This window comes from Electrona antarctica (assembly GCF_951216825.1).
Source record: "Electrona antarctica genome assembly, chromosome: 9".
NCBI classification, from domain to species: Eukaryota; Metazoa; Chordata; class Actinopteri; order Myctophiformes; family Myctophidae; genus Electrona; species Electrona antarctica.
Window position 1 is genome coordinate 51,307,627 of NC_136790.1, and position 21,032 is coordinate 51,328,658.

Sequence of the window (21,032 nt, forward strand, 5' to 3'; positions counted from 1 at the left end):
AGCCCAGAGATGGAGCTCATACTGGAGATCAGCCCAGAGATGGAGCTCATACTCCAGGCTTCACTGCTGCCTAATGGAGCCTAGCATTCTGCCACAGTGCACTTCATGTGAATTTAAAACATAATAAATGGTAAATGGTAAATGGTGCATTTATATAGCGCCTTTATCCAAGGCGCTTTACATAGATTGTGCATTACATTCACCCATTCACACACACATTCATACACCGATTGCGGCGGGAAGCCATGGAAGGTACCAACCAGCACATCGGGAGCAATTTGGGGTTCAGTGTCTTGCCCAAGGACACTTCGACATGTAGACAGGAGGAGCCGGGATTCAAACCGCCGACCCATGGATCATTGGACGACCTGCTCCACCTCTCTACCTCTTGAGCCACAGTCTATAGTTAGTCTAACAGCCTAACATTCTGCCAGTGCACTGCATGTGAATTTAAAACATAATGGAGCCTATATATCTAACAGTCTACCAGTGCACTTGATCTCAATTTAAAACAAGAGCAACTCTGTAAAGACCGCCGCCCACCCTGCAGCCCTTCTTACATCGATCTGACAAAGCATGAGACCAAGCCGATCTACAAGCTCACAACGCCCGAACTTCATTATCATCTATCATCTAACATTGTCACGGTCAGACAGTCTGACATCAAAAGACAACCTTTTTGCCCTTTAAAAAAAGAAAATATATGTAATTGGCCGCCGACCCCCATCTGAAAATATGTAGTTCCTGCAGGGACCCCTCAGAAGCAAAGATTTGAGTTAAAAACGTTGCCTCTGAAAGAATATATATTCAAAGATTTGCACTACATTTTCACGACTTTTCAAAAACAAGCTCATAGTGCGCCACTCGGTGGCGCGCTATTAGCTTGTAGATCTGTTATTTTTCAATAGCTAAAGTATAACATAATGCTTAAAACACGCCCAAAATGGGTTAAAATCCAGCGAAGTGACTGTTTTGAGAACAGCGCGTGCGTGCGTCCGCAAACTGCTATCGCCGCCACCGTGCATATACCGGTACATACCAAATATATATAATATATATTTCATTGGAAATCAGTGGCAGGTAGCATTGCATCAAACAAACCTTATGTGTCTGACTCGAAAAGCAATGAGTGTTTTAGGGTCTTTCATGTGAGGCAGTGAGGTTAGTTCAGAGCAGAGTGCCGTGGTTGTTTGATGTGTTGTGGTGAGGATCAGTGATACTGGTGGTGGTGGTGCGGTGGGGCGGCGCGTGGGGGGGCTCGCCCTGACAGCACAGGCCTTTGTACTCAACAAGTGATGCTCGGAGCGGCACGGCGCACGGCTTTGATCCTGGGCTCAGCGGAATGACCCCCGGGTCACCTCGCATCCAACCAACCACCATTATGATGCCCTTCTCTCTCTCTCTCTCTCTCTCTCTCTCTCTCTCTCTCTCTCTCTCTCTCTCTCTCTCTCTCTCTCTGTACGACTCAAAGCCGTTACAAGGTTTTTAAAAAACACTTTCAACATCCCCAGGCCGGCGTCCCCTCATGTTTCAGGGCCAAGTCATTATTATAGAAGCGAAACATTTTCAAAGGTTTTCAGAAATGTTCACATTTTCTTCGGAAATTCTACAGTATTTCAGTCAGGACAACTCATGAATGGATGGAATATATATATTTATTGAACATTAAATGAGCAATATATTAATTATGGTTTGGTGATGAATTGGATCTGCTTTTTGTGGTACTCTGATCAAGCACATCAGTCCCAACCATTGGGACTCAGAATCCCCCGTACCTAAACAGCAGATCCAAAACGAAAACAACGAGGTGGTATAGCTGGGGTGGAGGAGGGTGAGCATGCAGCAAAAGTTTAAGCAGACAGCAGCGCAGCAGTATCAGTATGCAGCAGCAAGCAAGCAGAAGATGCTAGTCCCTCCCTATAACACAACCCTTCATTGTCTCCACCAGGCCGAAGGCATGGGGAGAGAGTATGTTTTGCAATCCGTCCGTGTGTGTGTCCGTGTGTGTGTGTGTGTGTGTGTGTCCGTCCGTCCTTCCGTCCGTCTGTTACCAGCTAATCTCCGGCGCCGTTGCCCCACATTTTCCAGAACGGCCTGTTATAGCGCCACCATGAGGCAGCTTTTCACATTTTTTACCTAAAACTGCACCGATCTGCGTGAAACGTTGCATGCACACTCCCTAGAGGCCAAGGACAAACCGTTGACCTGCATTTTCCGCATCTGCCTTTTATAGCGCCACCAGGAGGCCGACTTTTGTAAAACACATTTTTTTATATTACTCCTCCAGATTCTGTCCAAAAATCTCACAAATCGTTACACACTATCTCTATGGTCATGTGCTCAAGTCGGATGTGTCCGATATTTCATATTCCATCCTAATTGGCTATAATTAGCTTTCACAATTTGCAAGATTGCCCCATTTTGAACAAAAGCCTCAAATCATGAACGCAGCATGCAATTTACGTGCAATCTTTCACACATTTTCTTACTAGGCTGAGGAATATATCCCACCCTTTTCACATTGGCCTGTTATAGCGCCACCAACAGGTTGATTTTTGCAAAACACATTTTTGGAACAAAATGCCTCAAAAACATGTTTATATTAATCCTAAACATTTTGCCAAACATCTCACACAGTCCTATCCTCCTGGTGGAGACCTGTGCCCAGAAGGGCACTTTTTCTAGTTTTGTCTAGTTTGTATTTGTTGATGAAATTGCCAAAGTATTTAGTTTTAGTATTAGTATTTATTTAGCTTCTTTTTTTTGTCAGTGAAAGACGGTAGTCGATGAAAATTATTTCGTCATAGTTTTATAGTCATAGTTTTATAGTTTTATAGTAACAAATAACACTATGCCTGTGGACACAGACAGACAGACAGACAGACAGACAGACAGACAGACAGACAGACAGACAGACAGACAGACAGACAGACAGACAGACAGACAGACATTTTCTATGATAGATAACAAAGTCAGCCTTAAAGTCAATTTGCAGGTCTGTTTTGTTTGATAGCTGGGAATTCGGCCAAAAGTTTTAGATTTTTGGCATGGTGTTAGGTATGGGCATAAGGTTTTCAAAAAACATCGCAAATGAGTTGGGCTCAGCCCCTAGTGATCTGTTTATTAAAGGACCACTTCACCACTTTTCAACCTATCTTCATATAATAGGTCCTCACTAATAATCTTGAAAAAATGGCGCAGTTTTTTTCTACTCGGTCTGTGTCTCATAGGAGGGCTGTGGGCAGTTCAGAAACCGTCTTCCAGTGGCATCATCGATGGGTAATACAAGCTAATAAAAAATGCAGGCTTTCTAGTCCTGAAAAGTTGCAATGCGAAAATGGAAGCCATCGTTCTCACGATAATGCAAATCTAAACATTTTTGTAAAGAAAATCTTGTTTAAAAAATAATCTGATGATGTCACTGGAAGACGGTTTCTAAACTGCCCACAGCCCTCCTATGAGACACAGACTAAGTAGAAAAAAATCGTGCCATTTTATCATGATTATTAGTGAGGACCTATTATAATGAAGATAGGTTGAAAAGTGGTGAAGTGGTCCTTTAACCTAATATTAGATACAGTCAGTATATGGTTGAAAACTCCAAATCATTGATATTTGGTAAATAACATACTAACATTTTAGAAGTTCTGGAAAGGCATAATTTTCATGATGGCCTCCCATACCAGCTTATAGGCATTTTAAGCCACCACTGACACCAGGTTTTTGAAAACCTTATGCCCATGCCTAACCTAACACCATGCCAAAAATCTAAAACTTCACAAACTCACTTCACAAAAGTAGTATTATTACTAGAGATGTCCCGATACTGTATCGGTATCTGGAAAAGTATCGGATCGGCCCTTATTTGTCATATCGGGTCATATCGGTATCGGTGAATATGCCAGTCTAACCACCGATCCAACACGGGGATAAGGGGTTGACACTATGGCAGGTAAATAAAATGTTGGGACATGTGGAGTTTGCTTTGGAGTTGCCCAAACTGCAAGTGCACATTTGAGTGAGGAGTCTGTAATAAACATAACACGACACGAGATATAGAGCTAGATAGCTATAAACACAACATGAGATCACAACACTGGTATCGGTATTCTGTATCGGTATCGGCTAACACAGAAATTGAGGTATCAGGATCGGATCGGAAGTGAAAAAAGGGACATCCCTAATTATTACTATGATGTGACACACACAAGTCTGACAGTTTGCAAATGAACGAGAAAGCAAAGAGAAACTGGAATCATAGTTGTCATTACTAGGATCCAATTAAAGATGAGATGTAAAGTAGTCCGGCAGTCAAGGTGGACGGGTGGGAAATTTGGTATATAGTCTTTTTTATTAGCCTAAAATATTGTCTATATACATATATTCATGAATCCACTTGCTGACCGGCTGTCGGTATTGGGCAATTTATTTTATAGGGGTTTCTTGTGACCCTACCATTAACCTTGTAGGTCTGCTATTATTGGTCTAAAATATTGTCTATATATACATTCATGAATCCACTTGCTGACCGGCTGTGAGTATTGGGCAATGTATTTTTTTTTCATTAACATCCTATGGCAGGCAAAAATGTCAAAAATGTCAAACTTTCCTTTTGCTTTAAGTAATTTGTCATGACGTCTATGGCCGTTTTTAGCCCAAGGAGTGTTTTTTGAAAACGAATGCCTGGAATGGATTCAGAATCATGAAAACCCCCTAGTTTGACATGTCACATGCTACTTAAAGCATAAGGAAAGTTTGCCATTTTTGACAATTTTGCCTGCCATAGGATGTTAATGAAAAAAAAAATACATTGCCCAATACTCACAGCCGGTCAGCAAGTGGATTCATGAATGTATATATAGACAATATTTTAGACCAATAAAAAACACTATAGGCCTATACCAAATTTCCCACTCCCATTTTGGGGCGGGAACCCCTTTTGGTGTTAGCATTATGTTATGCTTTAGCTATTGAAAAATAGCAGTCCTACAAGCTCATAGCGTAGGACTGCTATTTTTGAAAAATCGAAGAACCACATAGACATAGAAACATAGCTTTTTCAGAAAACTGTCAGGATGTAGAAGACATTTTGTAGAATCGAGCTCAGGTCTGCCGGACTAAAGCACATATATAACTAATGAACATGCTTAATCTCTCTCTCAGCTAAGGGTGGTCCTCCCTGGGCTGGAAAAAAAGCCATGTCCTCTGGGTCCCCAAATGATGCCCCCAGGAGGCCGACGCCCCTCCCCCAGGAGGCCGACGCCCCCGGGAGGCCACGTTCATTATCTTCTCCACATGGACGTTCCAGGAGCAGACGGGAAGCTGTAGGTCGCCTGGTGGGTGGGAGGCGCTTTGTTATTTTCCCAGAAATGTGTTGTTCCCACCACTCCACAGCCACCCCATCCATGCATGTCTCTGGAAAAATCCACCACCACCACCACCTGTTACTATAGCGTGTTACTAATGTCCCTAATATAGATAGAATGGGATGGGAGGAGGAGAGAGACACCCGTATCTTTGTCTATTTGTGGCTCAAAATGCACGTTTCCCACAACTGAGTATTTTCCAGGCGGGGAGATGAAGCCTAGCTGCTAGGCTCCGACAGTCCAGACCAGCGGAACACTTCACTGTGCTGCTTGTGTACGAGCATACTGATTAACCACTTTAGACCTGAGATCAGATTCTAAAAATCTTCTACATCCTGACAGTTTTCTGAAAAAGCTATGTTTCTATGTCAGTGGTTCTTCGATTTTTCAAAAATAGCAGACCTACAAGCTCGTAGCGCGCCACTCGGTGGCGCGCTATGAGCTTGTAGATCTGCTATTTTTCAATAGCTAAAGCATAACATAATGCTAACGCCAAAAGGGGTTACCGCCCAAAATGGGTTAACCACTTTCCCCCCCGATGTCTCTATTTAGGGCATATGCAAATACAATAAACATTCAACAATTTAAATAAATCAATACATTAATAATAAACTAGAAAAGTGTGCTCCTCTGAGCGTATAGATCCTCGCCAGACCATGGGTTGTCTGTCCATGCAGGGCTTACAACGTTTTGAAGGTCAGAATCAGAATCATTCACATTCAGCTCAAAAATTAAAAACACGATTACTAATCGATTCCGCCATCTGACATGCCACCGTTCATTATCCCACAAATGACTGGACGATCAGTCCGAAATATCAGGGGAGGTTCAGCTCATGAAACTAATAGGTCAGTGAACCAGCCTCAGAAATACCTGCATCCATGCTTGTGATGTTATCACCCTATAGCATCGGAAATAGCAGATCTACAAGCTCTCAACGCGTCGCGACGCATTGAGAGTTCGTGGTCCGGGGACTGGTGGTCCACGGACCACTGTGTTCAGAACCACTGCTCTATTCTGCTGTGAAGTCTCTGCCCACTCATCCTATCCTAAACGTGTCTATTTGTACAGTAGATCATTCCGTTTCTACCAGGAGAGTCGGTAGATTTTTCCAGATCATCAATGCTCTTACACAAGCGGAGATTTCCTCTTGTTGAGGGCATGCACGTACAGTAGCCTACACACCTGAATGAGGCGCTCGCTACTTGAATGTCATGTTGTGTACTCCTGTATCCGACAACAAATTTAAGGAATGCTGTTCAGTGTGAAATATCTGTGGTTTCATCTATTGCTATTGAATTTATGTTTATATGACAAGTCTTATTATGGCCAATTAAACCATTTAAACCAATTAAACCACCAAATAAAAAAAACTTTCGCTCTGAAAGAATATAGATTAAAAGATTTGTGCCGCATTTTTATGATTTTTCAAAAATAGCAGACCTACAAGCTCGTAGCGCGCCACTCGGTGGCGCGCTACGAGCTTGTAGATCTGCTATTTTTCAATAGCTAAAGTATAACATAATGCTTAGTTAAAACACCAAAAAGGGGTTCCCGTCCAGAATGGGTTAAAGCTTTGATCAAATCATTCTGGCTTCTGTTCGAGAGTATATAGCCGCACAGGCGGGATTGGCTTTTTTAAATGTCTCAGCTTGTATTTTACAGCACCAATAGGTGTAATGCAATTACGTGGTCACACTTTATGAACAACTCCACCAACTCCAAAAGTCTGCCACCCACTCCCCGTTCACCAAATTATTGACTTAGGAATGTGACAAAAATAATATCCAAGACTACAATAATATCCAAGACTTCAAGGCTTCATGGGGTGTGTATGTACTGTACGTGTAATCGATAGAAAATAAGTACTTTTTTGGGTTAACTATAAAACTGCCTTTGTTGAACATAATTATTGTTTCAGTTGTCAGGACAACTCATGAATGTATATATTTGTATTGAATATAAAGTGAGCAATATATTTATTATGGTTTGGTGATGAATTGGATCTGCTTTTTATGTACTCTGATAAATCGCATCAGTCTCTGTCCCAACCACAGGGACTCGGAATCCCCCGTACATAAACAGCAGATCCAAAACAACAGGTGGTAGCTGGGGTGGAGGAGGGTGAGCAGCGGTGTTTGAGCAAGACGGCAGTGGTGAGAGCAGCAGCAACATGACAGCAGCAAAGCAAGCAGGAATGAGCAGTGCAAACTTCCAGATGAAATAGAGCGGTCTGATTATGGAATGAGTGATTGGATGAGTGGATGTGGACCGTCGTGGAGTTGAGCCAAGGGGCCAGTGAGGCTATTCAACGTTGAAGCTCTGGGCCCTAGTGGTAGGAGGAGGGACTACAGGCGGACCCGTGGATTCATGACCGGGAAACCCTGTGCAGCTGGGCTTTAACATTGAGCGCTCGGTTGCACTTCCGCATTTGACCACCAAAATTTGGTGGTCAAATGCGGAAGTAGACGTTCTGAGACGGTACTTCCGGCAGTCTTCCGGGTGCTTCAAAACGCCACTGAGCAACTTCCACTGACATGAATAGCTGGGGGGGCGGAGCTTCGCGCCAGTTCAGTCTCTATCCTTTTATATACTCTATGAGTTGAGCCAGAAACTGTCCTGTGGTTCCTGACTGAACTCACTAGTCTGCGCATGTCTGTGACTGTGTGACAGGCACGACGCATTATATCTTGTTACATTTTTAAAGAGCTTCTTATGCCTTTATCTGTCACGATATGAAACTCCAACTGTGTTGGTCTTTATCTCAACGAGACGAATACTGAATACGTAAATATAACAAACCACGTTATAAAAACACTTAAAGGACCACTTCACCACTTTTCAACCTATCTTCATATAATAGGTCCTCACTAATAATCATGAAAAAATGGTGCACTTTTTTTCTACTCATAGGAGGGCTGTGGGCAGTTCAGAAACTGTCTTCCAGTGACATCATCGATGGGGAATCCAAGCTAATAGAAACTGCAGGCTTTCTAGTCCTGAAAAGTTGCAATGCGAAAATGGAAGCCATCAATCTCACGATAATGAAAATCTAAACATTGTTGTAAAAAGATCTTGTTTTAAAAAAAAATCTGCCTAATGATGATGTCACTGGAAGACTGCCCACAGCCCTCCTATGAGACACAGACTGAGTAGGAAAAAATCGTGCCATTTTATGTGATTATTAGTGAGGACCTATTAGATGAAGATAGGTTGAAAAGTGGTGAAGTGGTCCTTTAACACTCCTCTCAAACAGGTTGATGACTACAAGTATCTGTCTTGGAAGAGCCACCCATCGACTAATCTAATATACAGCAACCTTCCCCGTGTTTCTTCACTAGTCCGATCCAGAAGAACACAGTTTGCCGGCCACTGCTACAGAGCTGACAATTATAATCTTCCCTTCTTCTCTGGAGTCCTGCCTCAAAGCAGACCAGAGGTAGAAAACTGTCGTTCCCTGATGTCATCGCTAGGGACACAGGCATCAGTAAGCAGGAACTGGGGATGGCAATGAAGGACCAGGAAGTCTGGCGTGATATTGTGAAATCCACGATCTCGACCGCAGTCGAAAAATGATGACGATGATGAAACAAGTGCAGAACCACACAGGCAGGCAGATCAAATTCAATTATGATTTAGTATCAAACTCATGATACAAACTGGCAATAAAGAAGGACATACATGGGCAGCCGCAGGACGTACACACCGTGACAACGACGACAAGGGAACACTGAACACAGGGAGGTTTAAATACACAAAGACTAACTAGACACAGGTGAAACAGAACTACAATCAACACATGATTGGCTGAGACTGAACAAGACACACAGGTGCAGGTAGCAACAATTAGAGCAGACAGAACAAACACTTAACCTCGCGTCACCAGGCTTTCCTGGTCTGTGTTACAACATTTCCGTGTGAACCGGTCTGGAGCGGATGATATCGTTACGTCATGTTGTAGTATTGTTTTGTAGTCAGGAACAATCATCCGGAACGTCCTTTTCCCTCAAACCGGAAGAATAACAATAAAAGCTCTCGTAGCCTGCGGCTTTTATTGAGACAAATCGGTTTGACGGGAAAGGAAGTTCCGGATGACTGATGACTACAAAACAATACTACAACATGACGTAGCGATATCATCCGCTCCCGACTGGATCATAAACCCGAAAAGGAATGCTGCCCAGGCTAAGCAACACTAGGAACATAACTACTACACAATAAAAGTACTCAAGTGCTGACATTGTGCACCCGTGCATTCTGTTGCATTATGGAGCACTTACGCACACGCGGCACACAGACACACACAAACACCCGCGGCCGCGGGCGAACACCATTTAACTGCTCCCTCATTATTACTTGCGCAAGCAGAGCGTGCAAGTAATAGTTTTCGTCCAGGGCGATGTTTGATGCGTATGCGCCGTGCCAGCGTATGACGTAATGACGACTTGTGCTTGATATGGCAGTGGTGTCAGATTACATACATGTATACATAGGGGCATTACCTTTAATCCTCCCGACACTAAAACATATCGTCATTACGTCACCATCGAAAAACCAATTACACCCGGGCATTGGGTCCTTTAATCCACATCTTTATCACGTCATAATTGAGAGCTAGTTATACCAGTTATACCCTGACGTCATATGCTGCTACGATACATACGCATACGCAAAGTAACCACAGTATACCGCTAATCAACTTACAAATTACATATACATAATATATACATAGAGGCATTTCCTTTAATCCATTGAGACTTGGAACGCATCCATGTCACGTTAGCGTTTAACCACATTAACCATTAACCCATTTTGGGCGGGAACCCCTTTTGGTGTTTTAAACATTATGTTATAATTTAGCTATTGAAAAATAGCAGATCTACAAGCTCATAGCGCGCCACCGAGTGGCGCGCTATGAACTTGTAGATCTGCTATTTTTGAAAAATCGTTAAAATGTGCCTCAAATCTTTCCGAAAATTGTCATGATTTAGAACACTTTTTTTTTAAATTTCGACGTCAGGCCTGAATGGGTTAATCCACCCGACACTGATCGACATATACGTCACCAGTACTTGCGCGCTCTGCTTGCGCACTAGTAGGCCATTTATGGCCTACTTGTGTGCAACAAGCAAGTAGGCACTCGCCAGAGTACAATTTGCATTGGATGGAGTTGCTACACCTTTTGATACAGCACCTGCACCGGGCACATTTCAGGCCTTTGATCAGGTTAATGTGTCATTGCGGTGCCCTCATTAGGTGCCATAATAATGCACAGGGAATCCCCATGCAAGGAGAACATCTCAGTCAAACAGTCTCTGTCAGATCCAGCCAGAACCAGAGCCTTTTTTAACGCAACTATTTAGCTCAAGGCTTCCCATAAAACCAAAGCTAATCAAAAGTTGATTGTGGAAAATGAAGAGAATACACCAGTCAGATGAGCTGACTGATGAGCTGACAGGCTGCATCATACCTCCGGAGGCAATTAACCTTCTCGCTCAAACCCTTTCACGTTGGAAAAATATAAATAAAATAAAATAAATAAAATAAAAACAATTAAAATTGTTGGCTATAGTGGAGGTATAAGGAACCAGCACTGGAACGTTCCAGATTCAATCCCCAGCGTAGCCTATACCGTCGACTTGCATGTGCGCGTGCGTGCGTGCGTGCGTGTGTGCGTGCGCATGTGTGCGTGCGTGCGTGCGTGCGTGTTCCTCATGTCCGGACGGCAGCTCCCCGTGACTGGCACACAAGCAGGCGGAGATATGCACTCTGAGGAACACACTTTTAGTTATTCTAATTCTGGCCAAATTTCTACAAAATGATCTATTCTAATCATGTTTAATGATTGTCCCCTATAGTCCCCCTAAAAAAGATCAGAGATTTATGTTTGGTTGCTCGGGTGATGTGCTCTGAAAACAGCAGATCTACAAGCACACAACGTGTCACAGTTGTGAGCACGTGTAGCGTGTAGTTCGGCTATTTTCAGCACTAGACCTGTACGTGTCCGTCGGCCCGGCCTGCTTGAGAACGATGCAACTTGGGAACCTACCCATCATAGCACCCGTTTTAACTTATCTGTCTGTGTCCCACATGGAGATCTCTGTATCTGCCTGTGTCTGAAGAGTGACTGTGAAAAGTGGCCTGGTTAAGCAATCAATTGGCTGAGGCAGAGGCTGGAAATTGCACAGGTGAGGGGATTTAGGCTGATTAGGCCTACTGGCAGAGCCTGACCAGAGCCTTTTGTGGTGTTTCTGGAGAACCGTGGGTCGGCCCACTGGCAGAGCCTGATTGGTTGAGCCTCAAATGGCTGAGGCAGAGCAAGGGGCCAGTGAGGCACTCCAACGTTGAAGCACTGGGCCCTAGTGGTAAGAGGAGGGACTACAGGCGGACCCGTGGATTCATGACCGGGAAACCCTGTGCAGCTGGGCTTTAACATTGAGCGCTCGGTTGCACTACTGAAGTAGACGTTTTGAGACGGAAATTGCACAGGTGAAAGGAGTTGGCCTCATTAGGCCCACTGGCAGAGCATGGCCCAGGTGAAAGGAGTTGGCCTTCATTAGGCCCACTGGCAGAGCCTTTTGTGGTGGTTCTGGAGAACCGTGGGTCCGGCCGACTCGATACCTGGCACTGCACTCCCTGCGGGGGTGTGGACCGTGTGTGTCGAATGTGAAGTCGGTGGGGCAAACGGTCGTCGAGTTACGTGCACACACGTACACATGCACATACGTACGCAGAGACGTGGCGCATTTATAATAGGATGCAACCAAGTGTAAATAAATCGTTAAGTCATTATGACGCCATCAAGGTCCCGGACAAAATACATTTCTGTCGACAAAATCAACTGTAGATTTAGTAGACTAAAACCTTTCAGATGACTAAAATGTGACTAAATATTACATAAATTCCAACAGACTATACGACTGAAACTAAATCAAAATGCAAGTCAAAATCAACACGGCCTGCAAAAGGAGCGTGATTCGTGATGGAGGTGTCGGAGCTTCTACGTACAGACCGAGTGACTGACGGACGCCTGACCGACTTGACAACAGAGTGACTGACAGGACGCCTGACCGACTTGACAACAGAGTGACTGACCACTGACGGACGCCTGACGGACTTGACAACAGGCCTCGCTTCCGTTCTGTCAGCTCGTCTTTCGCCGCCACGTCAGCCTCCATGCTTCTTCCCCTGCGTTCATTCTCTCCTTCTCCATGAAAAACAACAACATGCACTGGGGTTTCCCCTGTGAAGTGGCAAGATATCTGAGCTGTCTTTTAGTGTTTGATAAACACTAAGATCTGTTTCATCACGCTTCCCGCCCGCCCGCCCGGCCGTCAACACAGCGCACGCACACACACACACGCGCGCACACGCACACGCGCACACGCGCACGCACACGCACACGCACACACACACACACACACACACACACACGATCGTGAACTTGGGGGGTGGGGCGTAGTCGAACAGCTATGCTCTTGTAGTCCCTTGAGTACGAGCACGACGTTATCAGTGGTGTAAAAGTAACTAAGTATGGTATAGGCTACATTTAACTCAGGTATATTGTACTTAAGTACAATTCTGAGGTGTTTATTACATCTCAGAGGCAAATATTGTACTTTTACTCCACTGCAAGTATTTGAAAACTTTGGTTACTTTGTGGATTTTGATTATTATAACTCATTGACCGCCAAAGTTAAGAACATCGTCTGCAGCTGCCCTTGCCAGACATTCAGAGCGTTTTCACCAACCTTTGAACAATGCTAGAATATCATTCTTCACAACGATGAACCCGCTAATCACGTTGAAAGACGCAGTAGAGAGTCTTGTAGAGTCGGGAGGGGGGGAATGTCCGAATGTGCCATTGCGATATTTTCAGTGGTTTACGATAGAGGGCGCTCTACCGCAGCCTGTGAATGATCCCAGGATCAATGAAGAAGACAACACCCTGCAGAAATCACCTGATCACAACATTTTTCACATGGTTAAGTTTAGGATAACTAGACCAGTGCCCGGCTGTAGAGCACCGATAATGATCAAATATTTATACAAATATATTTTTATGCTTTCTGGTGGTTTTGGGTAAAAAAAGATCACACCCGTGTGAAGTGAGGGGCGCTAATATATTAAACTCATGTTGATTATAGGTGATGTAATGGTGATGTAACGGTGCAAACACAAACATTAAATGCCATTAACAATAAAGAGACAATATGACGTAAATGGCACATTATTAAATTTTCCCTTCATTGTCAATGGCGTTTACAAAACAAACATTGAACTAAAGACAAACATGAAACCAGTATATTATAGGGCTGGCGCCCCTAAAAAAAATCACACCCGTGTGAACTGAGTGGTGTAAGGTCTTATATAGACTGATCAGCTGTGGTCTGACGTAATGTCTGACGTAATGAAATCAGCATCAACCAATCAGCATCAACCATGCTCATTTTTTGGTACGAACAGACACGTAGACTAACAAAGCCAGTTGTAGGAGTGGTTTACACCACTCAAAAACAAGCCACACTCAACTGTTTTCTTCCCATTGGGCATTAATGTTCAGGCCTGCTGAGAACTATCAGAATGACATCATCAATGTGACGTCATCAGTATGACATCATCAACAACTGAGATCCACAGGGAATCGACCCTGTCTTGTTGTCTATTAGTTGGCTGAGGTGATGGTTTTTTTTACACTTTTTTGGTTGGTCATGGCTGCTAGGGGTCCAGTTCAAACAGAAGTGCAGGTCAATACCAAAACTGTGACTGCGAGGATATAACCAGAAAAAGCACTACGACTTGTCTACATCAGCAGAGTTCAGTTCCAACCTGATGTTGTGTGGGAGTTCAGACTGATCCAGACCGTACTGAATAACTGTAAGCTTACATAATGTCTTGAGGCTAGGACTGAAGTCTAAGACATACAGGTCCTCAGGCGTGTTGTATGCTCCAAAGAGGAAGATACGATCTCCCACCATGCAACAGCACATGCTAAGCATTGAACCCGGGCCTTTCCCCATGGGCTCCACCTTCTTCCAGGAGAAGGTCTCTGGACTGAATTTCCACACATCATTGAAGGCCTGCAGCGTTTTACAGCTTTCTCCACCAAATATGTACAGCTCTCCGTTGTAGGTTAAGGCTGAATGATGCCAGCGACTTCGTAGACTTCGTAGACTCATATACGACTGGCTAGGTGTGCCTAGCCAGTCCCTGGTCCATAGCCAGGGGTTGGTCTCTGTGTCAAACACTCTGATGCAGCTGTTCTCCCACATGCACCCAAATACAAACATCTTTGTCCCGATGATAGTGGAAGAATGACCTGCTGAAGTGGGAGATGGAGTTCCTCTGGTGTTGATTACAGACCAGACCATTGTGGTGGTGTCCAACTTGTTGTAGATGTCAGTAGGGTAGTTATAATACCCGGTGACTCCTCCATAGATAAACATGACCTTCCCCAACACACAGGCTGAGTGCTGGCACCTCTCCTTTGGAACAGTCCCAGAAACCCTGGGTTTAAACCACATGTGGTTGTCGACATCAAATGCATAAAGCATGTTGCAGTAAGGCCTCCCTCCCCAGATGTAGACTGTATCTTCTATCAGCACAGCTGTGTGGCCATGGCGCCTGGATGGCGCCTCGAGGTGACCATCTCTTCTTCCAGGTTTCACTGGAGGCAATTTATTCCAGCATAAAGACACTGTGTTTAAGACATGGACATCCATCTGGCCCTTGTTGTTGTATCTCCCTCTATCACAGTAGCCTCCAAAGGAATACAGTTTGTTCCCCACTGCTACAGCAGCATGATGGGATCGCTTTGGTCCTCCTGCTTTGGAAACGCTCCAACACAACATGTCTGTCTGTCTGTCTGTCTGTCTGTCTGTCTGTCTGTCTGTCTGTCTGTCTGTCTGTCTGTCTGTCTGTCTGTCTGTCTGTCTGTCTGTCTGTCTGTCTGGTTCTGTATCTCTCTGTCTTTCTGTCTCTCTGTCTTTCTGTCTCTGTCTCTCTCTATCTCTCTCTCTCTCTCTCTCTCTGTCTCTCTCTCTCTCTCTCGCTGTCTCATCTTATATCTTCTGGAGTGAAATCACACGCGACACAAACTGTTGCCATGCACGCCTTAACAACGCCAGTTTGTGCAGCTGTTCTCATCTCCACCCTTTCACTCTGGCACTATGTATTACTTCAAACTTCCGTTCAAATGAAATAAACTGAACAAACTGAATAAATTATAAATTAAAGTCAAAGTCGTACGATTTGTCACACACGTTACCGCATTTGTTCCTGCATTTGTGAGCCATTTCTTGGAGCGGTGAGCCGCAGCCAAGGAGCGGTGAACTGCCTTTTACTGCCATAATCTGCTCCGTTATGCGATCTCATGATCACAATTTTCGGAAGGGTCTGATACCTCCCTCTCTCTCTCTCTCTCTGAGTTCAAGTCCGTTGCTCTCCCCAGGCAGGCGGAGGGTGTGTGAAAAATGGGTTACAAAATTGCGGGATAAAAATTATACATATATTTAAAAAAAACATATATATAAAAATCACACCCGTGTGAAGTGAGGGGCGCTCTTTTCATCGTACATCATCATGTCGTGGCAGCATGTCGATTTGCTCAGACACATGTGACGTACATTCTCCATTCATTGTCAATGGGAATGTATTCTTTGTGTAGGACAGAAATAGCTAATTTGCTCGTCCACATATGATGTAAATCCTCCATTCATTATCAATGGGAATTTAATGTGTAAGATGAAAATAGCTGAATATAGGAGGGGCTAGCGCCTCTCAAAAATATATGTACCATTATCTCTTCACCTAATGACGTGTAGTAGTAGTAGTAGTAATAGTAGTATTACTATTAAATTGGCACACTGTTTTCCTATTTCCTTCTCTATTATTTTATATAATTATAACAGGAGCTTTTTACGACTAATAATTTCACCCACTTTTTTCCCTTTACGCCTGTAAGCGTGTGACGTCACCGTAGAGTTGAGACAGAGTTCAGGGACACACACACCTGCAGGTGAGATGCCAGCCAAGGAAAATATAAGTAACACAAATAGACAGAGTCATCATCGCACGCGCGCAACTTCCCATGCAATATGTATTAGGACATAATAGAGAAAATAAAACCACAGCCAACCAATCAAAACATGGCAGCCTTCGGGGGCTATATAGCCAATGAATGAACAAGCCTGGATTCTGATGATTAGCTGCATATCAGCATATCAGGCAGAACCAGTATAAACAAGAGGTAGAGAAGTGTGTACTCACATGTATTGTTTTTTTTAGCTTATACATTAAGTAAAAGTAGCAATTCTGCAATATAAAAAGTAGTAAGTAGTAGTAAAACATTAATTCATTCAAAATAAATTACTTGATTGAAAGTACAAAGGTTAATTGGCATGAAAATATACCAAAGTAAAATAACTGAATATTTTCAGAATTTTGTCAAACAATTAATTTGTAAAGAACAAACACCTGCACACTGTCTTCAAATGCAGTGGAACAAAAATGTAATAGGGAAACAGCAACGTTTCGGCCGATATGCGGCCTTCATCAGGCTCTTTCCAAAAAAGCTATCTTTATCTTGAAAAGATAGCCTGATGAAGGCTAGGCCGAAACGTTGCTGTTTCCCTATTACATTTTTTTTCACTGCATTTGAAGACAGTGTGTGGGTGTTTGTTCTTTTTCATTGTCGGGCACCTTACCCTCTCCTACGCACCTGTCGCCTGTAGGTGTGCAAAAGCCTTGCTTTTCATTATTTTACTTAATTTTTACTTTAACCAATTTTGACCTGAGATCAGATTCTAAAAATGTCTTCTACATCCTGACAGTTTTTTGAAAAAGCTATGTTTCTATGTCAGTCGTTCTTCGATTTAAAAAATAAACACCAGTGTGAACTGAGTGGTGTAAGGTTTTATATAGCATGATCAGCTGTGGTCTGACGTAATGTCTGACGTAATGAAATCACACCCGGGTGAATTGTGACCATGAAGTTGATTCAGCTGGAGTTTTTGTCCGATGGTATTATATAAGGTAAGGTATTATATAGCCTGATCAGCTCTGATCTGACGTAATTAAATCACACCTGGATGTGATTTCACAACTGGCTTTTTTTGTGCAGAGAAAATGACCATGGTTGCTACGGTCATCCAGTTCACCCGGGTGTGATTTAATTACGTCAGAAATTATTTTGAACATAGCAACCATGCTCATTTTTTTCTGCACACAAAAGCCAGTTGTAGGAGTGGTTTACACCACTCAAAAATAGCAGACCTACAAGCTCGTAGCGCGCCACTCGGTGGCGCGCTATGAGCTTGTAGATCTGCGATTTTTCAATAGCTAAAGCATAACATAATGCTAACACCAAAAGGGGTTCCCGCCCAAAATGGGTTAAAAAAAATAGAAGATATAAGGCCTACGAGTGTACTGTATCTTCCTGTGAGATATAGTGAAGTAGAATTGTAAATTGTAAATGTAAATGTATTGATAAATGGACATACTGCAAGTAAAGAACCTCAACATTTTTACTCAACCCCAGAACCTTAGAAAGTGGGACTCACACTAGGTAAACGGGTGATTTTGGGGTAAGAAATAAACCACCCGAGTATATCAGCGGGGTGTTCGGGCAACCCCGACAATCTACATAGAATCCTTTAGTGTGTGAATGTCTCATTGTTCTAAAATCTTGTAGTGTGTGGCATGTTTAAAGTGCTCTCCTGTGAAGTGACTGAGGGCACTTCAGTTCACACAAGTGTGATTTTACCTTTTTAGTGTGGCTGGCAACAGGGCAACCAGACTATTGTTATTTCCAGTTTATTGTACGTTCTAGAATCTAGAGTAACTCCTGACGTCATGTGGGTTTATGGGTTTTTCCATCATGCTGATGCTATAATTAATAATCCTATACCCAGTCTCACCCAAACACGGTGAAATAGCACGGAATTGCAATTCCGTACATACATACACGCCTCGATAACCCCAAAACCCGTACATATGACACTGAAATCCTCCCCATAAAACAATGACGGAGGGGCGCCGTCTGGATTAAAACCAACACGTTTTTTAATTGAAAACTATACAGACCTACAGGTTTTCACCACTGGACGTATACGCCAAGAGGACAAGTGGGGCAGCAGGGTATAAGAACCTTATAGATTTAGCATTTGTAAATGTTGTTCAGAGTAGCTACGGAGGCACCGGGTGCCGCGCTCAAAACCATGGGCCGAGTTCGCTTAGGCCTGACTCACACCTTCGCAACAGATTGATGTATGGCTGATGCATGAGACTATTGACTGATGCAAGCTCACAATGCATTTCCATTGGGAGTCACATGGTTTGACACAACATTTGTGTTGTATGAGGAAGTGGGGGGCAGTCGAAATACAGCCGAAAGCCGTACAACACAAATCAAATGTTGTGTCAAACCATGTGACTTCCATTGGAAATGCATTGGGGCAAGATGTAAACAAACCCTTTCATACATCTAGCATGCATCAATGTTGTATGCTAGATGTAAAGGTGTCGGGCCTTAGGCCTCATTCACACCTATAACACTTGTCCTGTGTCTTCTGTGTGTCATGGCCGCCTCAATGCATTTCCAATGGGAGTCACATGGGTTTTATGACACAACCTTGTTGCATGGCTGTCTTCTGCACAGTTTTTTATGCTTTGTTTCCTATAGTGTAATGTGCTTCACTGGTTTATGTTTTGTTTTAATGTTTTGTGTGGGAACGGCGGATGTAAACTATAGCATCTTTGCTAAATCCGGTGTATTTATGGTCCATTCACATGTAATGAATAAAAGTAGTAGTGACGTCACAATATGCAAGACAGAATTCATCGAGAAGAAATCACTTACATCACTTATAAACCCATGAATCAGAAGTGTGTGCAAATGGCTTCACACATGAATGAATTCAGTGCAAACCACACTTGCGGAATATCACTTTTCTAGTTTTCATTGTTCTCCTCTATCTCCAATATTCTTTGCCCTGTTGATGAATTGAATTACAGAGGACCACAATGGACAAATAAAGTAATCAATCAATCAATCAATCAATCAATCAATCAATCAATCAATCAATCAATCAATCAATCAAAACACCAAGCCTAGAGGGTTTGAGTGGTTATATACACACACACATAGGCCTATATATATTGAGTAAATGTACTCTGTTATACTTTCCGCCCCTGCAATCGACAGATAGGTAGATTTGATCTACGTGACAGGCAGGCGGTTCAGGGCCTGTGCAACGTTGACTGGAGTGTGTTCAGTTTAAATGGGGAAATGTTGACCGAGCGAGAGAGCGAGTGAGCGAGCGAGCGAGTGAGCGCCTGGCAGAGCTATAGCAGCATTCCCTGCAGTGTAAACGGCAGGCTGGCAAGCGAGAGGCTGCTCACTATTTATCTTGGCTCTGGGCTTATCGCCGGGAGATTGCAGATTGTTATGAGAAACATTTTTTTGTGGGTGGCCCCGCGCGTGTTTGTGGTTAGGCCCCGGGGCACGGTGGTAGAAACTTCCTGTATAGCCCTCTCTCTCTCTCTCTCCCTGTGTGTGTGTGTGTGTGTGTGTGTGTGTGTGTGTGTGTGTGTGTGTGTGTGTGTGTGTGTGTGTGTGCGTGCGTGCGTGCGTGCGTGCGTGCGTGCGTGCGTGCGTGCGTGCGTGCGTGCGTGCGTGCGTGCGTGCGTGCGTGCGTGCCTGCGTGCGTGCGTGCGTGCGTACGTGCGTGCGTGCACGTTTGTGTGAACCTGGTTTTATGTCTATGCATAATTATTCTGGGTGCAAAGTTTCAACGTTTAGTTTAAACGGCTCACCTGCACCTGTTGTGTCATCATGGCTTCCTGTCCTGGATAAGCAGGGTTACATTTACAGAAAAAAAAAAAAAGGGGGCTATAGGTTCTTATAGCCAATTAAGCCCTATATTTTACTGAACTACAAGTTCAACAACCTATCACGGTGTGATGCTTTGTGAGCTTGTAGATCAGCAATTTGGGGGTGTTTACGATAATAAAATAAATAAAAACCCATGCAGGGAGTCAAAATCAGTGTATCCACTTCAACCAGGAAAGCAATATTGGCTATTAAAAAATAGGCTAGCAGATATACAAGCTCTTCTATTTTTGAACATTTTCGAAAATAAATCTTGAAAGTGTGAGAACTACACTGATCTAGAAGGTATTTGTAGAATCTGGCCGTGGGTCTTAAAGGACGACTTCACCCATTTTCACCTGAGATCAGATTCTAAAAAATGTCTTCTACATCCTGACAGTCTTCTGAAAAAGCTATGTTTCTATGTCAGTGGTTCTTCGATTTTTCAAAAAGAGCAGACCTACAAGCTCGTAGCGCGCCACTCGGTGGCGCGCTATGAGCTTGTAGATCTGCTCTTTTTCAATAGCTAAAGCATAACATAATGCTAACACCAAAAGGGGTTCCCACCCAAAATGGGTTAAAGGACGACTTCAACCATTTTCAACCTATCTTCATATAATCGGTTCTCTCACTAATGCTCGTGATTATAATGGTACCATTTTTGTCTACTCACTCTGTGTCTCAGAGGAGGGTCAACCCATGATAAAATGCGTATCAATGTGGGGGTCCAATCAATGTAACTCTGCTCTCTAACACAGTGACTTCCCAAACTGGAGGGCATTTTGGGGGCGTCCCCA